General features: G+C 36.8%; 1 protein-coding gene across 3 annotated transcripts in view; it reads right to left on the bottom strand.

The window, feature by feature from the left end:
• Positions 1-12228, bottom strand: part of DPYD (dihydropyrimidine dehydrogenase) — a 982193-nt gene that overhangs the window by 412067 nt on the left and 557898 nt on the right. The window lies entirely within an intron of this gene.

The raw sequence follows: 12228 nt of genomic DNA, 5'->3' as shown, positions 1-12228 counted from the left end.
TCTATGTGCTGGAAAAGCCAAGGAACACCAGCCAGAAGATGCTGACCTTTGGAGCGAGCGAGCCTTCAAGCCTCTAAAGCTGTGAGTGAGTAAATTTATGATGTTAAGCCAACCCATTTTATGATATTTGTTTTAACAGTCAGGAAACTGAAACAGGATATTTAGACCATTTATAGTTAATATGATTATTGATGTGGTTAGGTTTATAGATAGCAGATGTATCATTTACTAGATGTTTTCTATTTGGCCCATCTGTTCTTCATTCCATTTTCCTCATATTTGCCTTCTTTAGGACTCAACATTTTTCATGACTACATTTTATATCCACTGTTGGTTTAACTATAACCCTTTCTTGTGTTATTTTAGTGGTTGCTTTAGGGCTGAGAGTATACATCAGTAAGGTACCACAATCTATCTTCAGTAATATTACACAACTTTACACTAGGTGCTAGAAGTTTACAATAGCATAATTTCATTTCTCCTCTCATAGTATTTGTACTATTGTTTTTATGTATTTTACTTTTACATACTTTGTAAGCCCCTATACTTCAAAGGTACAGATTTTTTGTTTAAACAATCAATTCTCATCTAAAGTGAGTTAAATAACAAGCAAAATGCACATATTAAGCCATACTATTACAAATTCTCATGCTGTTCATTCCTTTGTGAACACACATATTTTGACCTGGTATCATTTTCCTTCTGCTTAAAGTTTTCTTATATCATTTTCTGTAGTATATGTCTGCTGGTGATGAGTTCTTTCAGTCTTTGTACATCTGAAAAATTATTTACTTCACCTGTACTCTTCAAAGATGTTTTTGGATTTTGAAAGCGAAGTTGATTTTTTTTCCTTTCAACACTTTAAAGATATTGCCCCACTGTCTTCTGGCTTGCATTGTCTCTGATGACAAAACACAGCAATGGCCATTATATTTGCTCCCCTGGAGGCAATATATAATTTTTCTCTGGCTTGTTGTTTTTTTTTTTTTTTTTAGGTTTATTTATTTACTTTATTTTTATTTATTTATCCATTCCTTTCCCCAGATGGTTCTTGGTCTGTCTGCTCACTTCTTGCTCGCCTTCTCCAGGAGGCACCAGGATTCGAACTGGGACCTCTACATGAGAGGTGAGTGCTCAACAGCCTGAGCCACATCTGCTGCAATGTCTGCTGACTTGTGGCATCTACTTATTGCAGCAGGGGTGGCATCTAGCTTGTTGTGGCAGGGACAGCATCTAGCTCATTGTGGCAGGGGCAGTATCTACTCATCTTCTTCTGTTAGGAGGCACCGGGACCCGAACCTGGGACCTCCCATGTGATAGGTGGGTGTCAAATTGGTTGAGCCACATCTGCTTCTCTCTGGCTGCTTTATTATTATTATTATTATTAATTTATTGAAGTATATCACTCATACATAAAGATACATAAACAATAAGTGTATAATAATAGTTGTGAACTTACAAAACAAACATATATAACAACATACAGGACTCTCATAACTCAAACTACCACCAATGACTTGCATTGTTGTTAAACCTTTTTAACAAATGATTAAAGAGCATTGTCAAAATATTACTAACAACCAAAGTATTTTTCTCCCAACCAACCCTGGTATTATTATTTTTATATCATTTATATGTGAACATACATAAACAATTAAGTGTATAGTAAAAGTAGTGAACTTACAAAGCAAACATGCATAATATCATACAGGGGTCCCATACATCAACCCTTCACCAACACCTTGCATTGTCGTGAGACATTTGTTACAAATTATGAAAGAATATTGTCAAAATCTTACTATTAATCACAGTACTTATCTTACATTTGGTGAGTTTTTTCCCCAACCCACCCTATTATTATATTTAAAATATATTTTTTTGTGACAGAAGTAGTAAACTTATAAAACAAACATGCACATGAGCAGAATTTCCAAACAACTCCCCTCCATCAATACACCACAGTGGTGATATATTTGCTACAGATAATATAATATCTGATTGTTACCATGTCCATAGTGTATATTTGGCTCACATTTTCCATACTGCCTCATTATCAACATAGTACATCTTTTGCATAGATGCAAGAATATTATAATATTACTGCCAACCACAGTCCATAAATCACTCCAGCTGTATTTTTCCCATGCTTCTCCACATTTCCCACCACCTTGCAGTCGTGATGTACATTTGCTCTAGCTCACAAAGGACATTCTTGCATCTATACCATAAACCACAATTCTCATCCACCTCTTGGTTTACTGTGCTATTCAGTTCCTAGATTATTCTCTAGCATTCTGTCAACTGGCATTTACATCCCTACACTATCATTTTAAGCCACATCCCCATTTATAAACTAGCTGTTACTATGTGTTATCATCCACTATATATTTCCACACTTTTACAATAAAGCTAATTATTACTTCTACATATATTAAACATCAGTAGTCCAACTCAGTCCTTCTCTTACCTCCTTTAAGAATCCACCACCTACCACCAGGTCTTGATGATATTTTCCTACAATTTCTTCTAGAATTGTTATGGTTCTTGCTTTTATTTTTAGGTTTCCATTTTGGATTAATTTTTGGATAATGTGTGAGATAGGGGTTCTCTTTCCTTCTTTCAGCCATGGGTATCCAATTCTTTCAGCATCGTTTGTTGAATGGTCTGTTCTGCCCAAGTTGTGTGGGTTTGACAGGCTCATCAAAAACTACTTGACCATACATGTGAGGCTCTTTTTCTGAACCATCAATTTGGTTCCATTATTCTATGTGTCTGTCTTTATGCCAGTACCATGCTAATTTTTACCACTATAGCTAGTAATATGACTTAAAGTCTGGAGATGAGGGTTTGCTTTTCCTTTTTAAGATGTTTCTGGCTTTTCAGGATCCCTTCCCCTTCCAAATAAATTTGATGATCATTTTTTCAAAAAAATTTGTTTTAATGCTAGTGGAATTTTTATCGGGAGTGCATTGAATCTGCATATCAATTTGAGTAGAATAGACATCTTAGTGATATTTAGTCTTCCAATCCATGAGCATGGAATGTTCTTCCAATTATTTAGGTCTTTTTTTATTTCTTTTAACACTGAGTTGCAGTTTTCTGTATACAAGTGCTTTGCATCTTTGGTTCAGTGTATTCCTATTTGAGTTTTATCTGTCATATATAATTTTCACCACTCTTTTTGTTATTTTATTGATATTATCTTCATTTCTAGACTCTCTTCCAGGCCACTCTCTCCTGTCTTTCCTTTTCAAGCTCTAGCACACCCTTTAGTATTTCCTGAAAATTTGGTCTCTTGCTTAGAAATTCTCTCAGTTTCTGTTTATCTGTGAATATTCTAATCTCACCCTCATTTATGAAAGACAATCTTGCTGGATATAAAATTCTTGGCTGTAAGTTTTTCTCTTGCAGTATCTTAAATATATCAGACCATTGTCTTCTTGCCTCCATGGTTTCTGGTGAGAAATCAGCACTTAAGCTTATTGGGTATCCCTTATATGTTATGCATTGCTTTTCTCTTGCTGCTCTCAGAATTCTCTCTTTTTCTTTGGCATTTGATATTCTGATGAGTACATGTCTCAGAATTGGTCTATTTGGATTTTTTCAGATGGGACTATGTTGTGCTTCTTGGACATGGATATCTATGTCCGTCCACAGGGATGGGAGGTTTTCTACCATTATTTCTTCAAATATTCCTTCTGCCCCCTTTCCCTTCTCTTCACCTCCTAGGACACCCATGACATATATGTTTGCATGCCTTTTTCTGTCATTTAGGTCTCTGACTCCTTATTCAATTTTTTCCATTCTTTTCTTTATCGCTTCTTTTGTAAGTTCACTCCCAGAGGCCATTCTCAAGCTCACTAATCCTTTCTTCTTCCTCCTCAGATCTGCTATTACATGATTACAATGCTTTTTAAATTTCATTGATTGCACCTTTCATTCCCATAAGATCTGCTATTTTTTTATGTACGCTTTCAAATTCTTCTTTGTGCTCATTCAATGTCTTCTTAATATCCTTAATCTCCATAGCCATTTCATTGACTTTATTAAGGAGATTTGTTTGGACATCTATGATTAGTTTTCTCAACTTCTTTATGTCATCTGGTGGCTTATCTTGTTCCTTTAACTGGGCCATATCTTCCTATTTCTTGGTGTGAATTGTAATTTTTTAATTGGTGTCTTGGCATCTGGCTTACTAGAATATTTATTCTGGGTGCAGTTTCTCTCTTAGTTTAGTGCTCCCTGGCCAGGGATGTAGTTGGTGCTATAAGCTATGGAAGCTAAAGCTGCCCTCATTATCCCAGGGACCAACGAAGCTTCTCCCAACTTTCTTCTTTGCCAGGGGTCACAGCTATGTGGAATAATCCAAATCATGCAGGTCTACACTATAGTTGCTCAGAGAGACTGATGAAGCTTCAGACTCTTTTCTTCACTACCTGGGGTAGGGATGGAGCTGCAGGTGGGGGCAGCAATCCACGCAGTGCGGGTCCAAGATGACCGCATTTGCTCTGGAAGAATTCTAATTTTCAGTCTATGGCAGCTAAAGGTACCTGCAGTTACCTTGATAGGCTGGTGCAGGGCCTGCCAGTCTCTTCCCTGCCAGAGGTGAGGCTTAAGTTTAGCCTAGGGCTTCAGGCTGATCTGGGTGAAAGAAACTAGTTCGTACCATCACTGTGATTTTTGGTCAGTCAGGCTTCCCCTCAATGCTGGGGGCAGAATCAAAATGGCAGCCACTGGCCTCTTTCTGAGTTGGACAGATTCACACCCTAGTTGTTCTTTGGGTTATATTTAGCCAGCCGAGTCTACTAATCAGTAGCTGAAAACAGTGGCCAACTGTCTCCTCCTCCCCTGTTTTCTGGAAATGAAGCTTCCAATTCCAGCCACAGAATAGCTCCTGGGGTGGCCTACACTGTCAGAGTAGGGTAATCACTGGCCTCCATGACTTGGCTGGTTATTTCCAAGAAGACTGGTGCAGGTCCCCCCAGCTTTCTCCCTGCTGGAGGTAGGGTTGGGGCTTACACTAGAGCTGCAGTCCAATCTGGATGGAAAAAAGCCAGCACTGTGATTTTCAGTCCGCCCTGCTTCCCCTTGTGTCAGGTGCAGAGTTAAGATGGCAGCTACTGGCCTCTTTCTGACTTCAGCTGTTTTCAGGATTATGCTTTCACCCACTTAATTTACTCATCAGTAGCTGAAGTTGGTGCCCAACCATCTCCTTCTCCCCTGTTTTTGGGAAGTAGCACTTTCAATTCCAGCCATGGAACAGTTCCTGAGGTGGCTTGTGCTTCCAGTGGAGGATGGGCACCAGCCTCCATGGCGTGGAGCATTCTACTTAAGAATCTTCTCTGAAGATGGGCTATCTCCTCCTTCCATTCCTTCAAGTATGTTGTAGGATGCTCTTCTAGCCTCCTGGAGCCCCCAAACAGGTGCTTCAGCTAGCTCCACCTAGCTCTGGGTGTTTACTAACTGCCCTGTAGCAGAAGCTGACTCTAGGAGCTCCTTACTCTGCCTCCATCTTGCTGGTTGTCCTTCTCTGGCTGCTTTTAATATTTATATTTATCATTGATTTGACGAACTTTATTATGACTATAATTTGGAATAGTTTTCTTCATGTTTCCCATGTGTGGAGTTTGTTGAGTTTCTTCTTTCTGTGGGGTTCGTAGTGATTGGAATATTGGCAAACTTTAGGGCATTATTTCTTCAAATGTTTTCTTCTGTACTCCTCAACTTCCTTTGAGAACCCTGTTTGCACATATATTGGTCCACTTGAAATTTTCCCACAACTCACTGAATGTATGTTTAATTTATCTGTGTGTTTCATTTCAGAGTGTCTCTATTGCTACGTCTGCAAGTTTACTAATTATTTTACCTGCAGAATGTAACTTGCTGTTAATAACCTCCATGGGATTCCTCATCTCCTACATTGTAGTTTTCATATCTAAAAGTTTGATTTAGATCTTTTGTCTATCTTCCAAGATATATCTTAGCTTTTAGAATATATGGAATATAGTTATAACCATTTTAATGCCCTCGTCCATTAATTTTAACATTTGTGTCAATTCTGGGTCTGTTTTAGTTGATGATTTTTCTCCTTATTAGGGTTCATATTTTCCTGCTTTGTTTGCTTGCTGGATAATTTTCTCCAGATGCTAGACATTGTGATTATGTTGTTTGATACTGGATATTTCTATATTCCAATAATATTCTTGAGTTTTGTTCTGGGCTGCAGTTAAGTTACTTGGAAAGAGTTTAATCTTTCCAGGTCTTGCCTGGCATTATCAAAGCAATACTCCATCTAGAGCTAATTATCCCATAATACTGACTCAAGACTCTTCTCCTATGTACTCTACTATATGCCAGCGAATCATTTTCCATTCTGGCTGGCATGAACAGTCACTAATCTTAGACCAATGTGAAACCAGGCATAGTTCCATCTCATTCTCTCATGCAATTCTTTCTCCAATTTCCTAACATGAATGATCTGGTCAGCACTCTGCTAAATACTCCAGGTGACCCTCTGCAGATCTCTGTAGTTTTCTTTGTATGCAGTATACTTCTTTCTGGCATTCTGTCCTGTAAACTCTAGCCACATTTGTCTCAATGACTCTCAGCTGTTGAGACTCTTCAACTCAGGGAATTCTCTACATTCTGCCTGGCTTATTCTCCTTGCATTGTAGCCTAAGAAATTTCTCAGGGAAATAATCTGGGGCAACAGTCAGGCTCATCTCCTTTGTATTTTTTCTCACAATGACGACTGCCCTTACTTGCATGATATTCAAGGTCTTTAAAACTGTTGTTTCATATATTATTTCAGATGGGAGTTTAAATCTGGTCCACATTACTTTATTTGAGCTGCAGCAGTAGCTATGTTTTGAGGAACTAGGAATATTCTATTTCAAGAAAATATTTGGCTGTGTGGAGCCAGAAACAATGCATAAAATTGCACACTATGTTGTATATTCTGATATATTTTGCTTGTGTTTGTTTTCTGGAATTAAGCCTATTTTTATTTTTTTCTTTCACTTCTCTACTGTTATCAAGAAAATAACTGTCATTATTTAAGTTTTGTTTTATGGGGTAATGTGGAGTTAAATGAATGAATGATATTAAAGCAGGGAAGTATAATGAATAAAACATTAGACAAGGAGTCAGAAGACCTTTGATGCTAAATGAAGTATAATGAATGCAAATCCAGAAAAACCACTTAACAGCATATTTAGGGAGTTAGTCTTTAATTTTTTAATTGGTCATTATTTCTAAAGCACTGCCTTTTATATAAACTGTTAACTCACAAATGTTTTGAAAATCATTGGTCATTGTATATCAAGAACCATAAATAGTCCTTGACATGCCACATCTCAGAACATATTGCTAAAAAATATTATAAAGTAGGAATAAAAGCTAAATGCATATTCTACAAGTTACAGAGGTGAATAGTTAGAAACACACACACAAATAACTAAAAGAGCAGAAAGGTTAGGTAAGTTATGGTAGATCAATGAAATAAAAACTTTATATAGGCATTAAAATGATAATTTAGATGATTAGAAAGGCAATACAAATGCACTTATAATATAATATTATCCAAAATAAAGCATACGAAATTGTATCTAAATTATGATTTTCTCCCATCCAAGGACTTACGGGGCCCAACCCTGCTTAGCTTCCCAGATCAGACAAGATCGGATGCGCTCAGGGTGGTATGGCCATAGACTAAATTATTATTTTAATCATAAAAATTAAATCAGCCCAGCATTGGAACAGCAACTATTTTTTTGAGCATTTACCAAGTGCTAGCAAAATGTGTCCAACTCATTATATATATTAACTCATTTAATCTTCATGGCAACTTCTAAGAATAGGTATTTTTATTACACTGATAAGGAAGTTGAGGCCCAGAGACTATCAATAAAGAGTAAGTCAGATGCAATGCCAAGATTCAAATCCATTCTGAATCTAAACCCTATGCCTAGACTATATCTATTCTAGAAAAGTGGAAACAGAGACTTGTTAGATCAGTTGTCATGGACTGTTTTCTCCCCTACCCACTCTACTTTTTAAATTTCCATTGTTGTTCTGATTTGTTTAAAGGTTTGATTGTTTTGTGAACTAGATACGTACTATTAAAGCTCAATAAAATAATGTCATTCAATAATTTGAATTAGGATTTGACCTTATCTTGGCAAAGGCTGTATCTACGTCCTCCTGAATTGATCGGTGATATTAGAAAATCCCTACCTGAGTCCTGGTGTAAAAACAAAAAAAGGCCTCGGAGGTTGTGGTAGATTGAATCATGTACACCTACAAAAGACATGATCTTGAACTTATAATCCACGTTCCTGTGCATGTGAACCCATTTGTATATAGGACCTTCTGAAGGTGCTAATATTAAGGCATGGCCAATTTGAATCTTGGTGAATCTTAATCTGCATGAGTGGAGGCCTGATAAAGTAGGAAATTCAAATGCAGTCTGGCAGTAGAAACTAAAACATTGGAAGTAATCAGAAGACGGTGAAGACAGAAGTCAGAGAAAGCCACAAGAAGAGACCATGGGACAGAGGCAGAAATTCAATTGCAGGAAGCCACCCCCAGACCTGAAGACTTCAGGGAGAAAGCATAGCTTGTAGAGAGCTTGATGTTGGACTTCTGGCTTTCAAAACCATGTAACAACAAACCATGAGTTAACCCATTGTGCTGGCAAACTCATACAAGGGTATATACTACCTTCCCATTAGTTTCTGCTCCAGCTGCTGCTGAATTTGTTTAAAATAAATCAGCAGGGGAATACATAGATACAGGCAGAAACGGGGACCTGCCATGTCCCCAAAATTCCAGAGGGAGCAAAAGGAGGAGTGCTTCTCGTACAAGAAACCTCTTACATTTCTGCTTGCGAATATCCTCTTTGGCATATGAATACAGAGAAGAAAATTAAGTTAATGTTTATGCTTTACAGGTTCTGTGGTAAGAAACACAAATTTGCATCTGTTACTAAATTTTATTTTTCTAAGTAGATGAGTGAGAAACAAATATTCTCCTACTTCTAATAAGGGGGCCTTAGTTATAAATACTCCATAGAAAAGGAAGCACATTTCTGCTGAGACAGTCTTGGAGGAAACTGTAAGAAAACCATATAGGGATTAGCAGGTAATATTCATCTAGCAAATTAGTGACTATTCTGTGATTGGAGGATACCTCAGGATTTGACTCCCTCTTCATCTTTCCTATTTTTGAATACAAAACTGAAAATGAGGGTAAGTAACAGTTCAAACCAAGGTCAGAACTGAGTCACTGATACTGTTTTCCATAGACCACAATATTCCTATAAAAAGTATAGAACTGTGCCATGCTGGGGTAAAGGCAAAAATATTGGTTAGTTGATGGCAGAACTTCTTTGTCAAATAGAAAGGTGTTTTTTTTTTCTCCTTTTTTGAGAGTCTTACATTAAAATTGTTCATTATAATTGACCCATCTGAGTGGGAAGGTGAGGAGGGACTGGAACGACATATCTTCTGAATTCCTCAGGATCCTGAGGACCAAATGGAAAACCTCTTCCAGATATAATGGAAAGATTTCCAGTCCTAGTGCCTTCTCACTAGCTGTGTGAGTCTGGGCAGTTTTACAATAACTCTAAACAATGGTTTCCCCATCTGGAAAATGGGGAAAACCTTTCCTTCAGAGATAAAATGTATGAAGCCCTGAGAACAATACTTAGCACATATTAATAGCCCCTAGTAACAGTTTTGATATAGAAGTTATGCAAATATTTAATGATACATGTAGAGGACCATGACTAATGCTGTTTGTGTTTGCAATACAATCAAGTGACAAACTTCATGAAGAAAAACAGACACACAAACATATGTACACACATACTTACATCCATGCACACACACGTGTATAGTTTCTATATATAGTCACTGGATCTACCCCAGCATTTCTGAATTGACTGCATTGGGGAGGGGTAGGGTCTAGGCATGACTTCTCTTTTTAAGTTCCCCAGGATATTCTAATGGACAGCAAGAATTGAGAGCCATTGGACATGTGTTTTTAACCTGAGGTCCAAAAATGCCTTGGCAGAATACAAGAAACCCACAAACTTGGATGGGAAGAAATTATACCTTTATTTTCATTAACTTCACATGGAAGTTTAGCATTTCCTCAATTACGAATGGAACAAACCACAGTAGAATTATCAGTGCCTATAACTTCACACCAACAGAAAACCATCAAACCATTGTTAAGATACATCAAGATGTTATCCATGCTCAATGCTATATTAAAATTACTGTAGGTATTAGACCTGCTGCCATATTGTCATTAATGCCTTAATAAGAGTAACATATATTACAATAGAACACATTTTAAAAATATTTTGAGACTTTAAAAAATATATATAATAGGAATCCTTTGTGCCCTTATAAATTTAATTTTATGCATTTAAAAATATTTTTCTGAAAAGGGACCTTAGGCTTCACCAGACTACTTAAAAGGCTAAGAACTCTGTATTTAGGGCTATTTGTTAAGAAAGCACCTTGAGGAGTGCTGCTGAAATTCAACTTCTTTGGAGTGATATGTGGGTTGCTCATCTGTCAGTAATTAACTGAGGAAGGGTTTCAGCAGAAGTGAGGTATATTGTAAGAAGTATATTTTCACATCAATTGTTCTTCCTTTACGAATTTCTCTAACAAAGTCATCATTCCCTTTTTCTATAGTCACCACTTGATTTACTTCTGAATCCCAATCTTTTGCCTAACTCTTATTTTTTAGCTGCCACAAATAGATAGAAAATGTCAGTCTTTGCTTGCTAATTCAGTGCATTCAGACAAAGTAGAGCATGTATTTTTCTGGGGAAAAAAATTCCAAACCTAAACTATATGATTTATAAGGCTTTTGCAGTGAGAATGAAAGGATTCACTTAAAATTGATTTCTGTAAGCCCTAATTATACAGCCCATTTCATAATAAGTAATGCAAAATCTCAGCTTAGGAACAAAAAACTCTTAGTTAATAATAAATTGTCACTACAATGATTAGAGTGCTGAATTTAATTCACAGATAAATAAAAGAAAACCTTGAAAGCAAAGCAGAAGTCTAGTATGAATGTAAGCTTTGGTTTTACCCTGTGACAATTAAGAAATAAGCCTTTACAATATATTTCAGGGGTCTCATTATAGTCAAGAAGTTCTTCCAACTGTAATCTAAATCCCTCTGGTTCACGGTCAACTGGTGCCTACCCTCTAGAAACAGAGACACTAGCTGTTGCTATTAGCTGACACACATGACCCGAGCGCAGTTTCTTTTTCAGAAAAGTTGGGCCTTGTTTAGAAGCTGCTGCAGTGGGTTGAATTAACCAATCCTTATCATTAAAGGTGGCAGCCATACACTTGAGAATGATGTGGGAATACTCCATTGAGAGTGATAATTAAACTTGGAAAATGAAGGGTCACCTTTTTTCATTCAGCTCATTGGGTTTGGCATCAGAGTAATTCTGAAACAGTGGGGGATACTCTACTCTCAGCATGGCAATATCTAGGTGCACACACATTATTTCTTTGGGTTCAAATGGGAATGCATTTTGAATTGTATTTAAAATGTTAACTTGGTAAAGGGAATAAAAATGTTAGAAATTATGTCAAAGAATAGGGAAAAGGAATAATGAATAAAATCTAAATGGGAAAGAATTTGGAAAACAAGGAAGCATTAGCAAAGAATGCTGTCATCAAGAAAATTGAAAAGAACATTTAAACATACAGTATCGCCTCCTTTTATTTGGCAGTGGAATCACTAAGTGAGGGTTTCATTTCAGCCTTTTATCCATTGACTGTCGCTTCTTCATGTCGTTTCTTGGTGGCCATTACTATAACATCTTACTCCTGCCCCAAAGAGGACAGAAAGTGTAATGTGAGCTCAAGACAAGCCATTGGTGGGCATTATATTCCAGGAAAAAGGGTATTTTTATAACACATTGATTTACTGAAATACTACTGAAGCAATATTTAAAAAATTATACAGTATAATGTTCTTATGTTGAATTAAAACTGAAATTTTTAAGCAAAGGAAATGATATTGCAACAGAGGGAGGGACATTAGAGAACACTGTTATTACACAGGAGCATGGATACTAACCCTACCCGGACTACTGAAAAGAAAATACTATCTATAGGTAAAAAACTGTCAGCAATGTATAAAATTCCACAAAGAAAGAAATTATTATTTTTAAACCCAACTTTAC

This window comes from Dasypus novemcinctus, chromosome 9 (genome assembly GCF_030445035.2).
Source record: "Dasypus novemcinctus isolate mDasNov1 chromosome 9, mDasNov1.1.hap2, whole genome shotgun sequence".
Taxonomy (NCBI): Eukaryota; Metazoa; Chordata; class Mammalia; order Cingulata; family Dasypodidae; genus Dasypus; species Dasypus novemcinctus.
The sequence above is the reverse complement of the archived record's forward strand: the minus strand, read 5'-3'. Positions and strand labels throughout refer to the sequence as shown.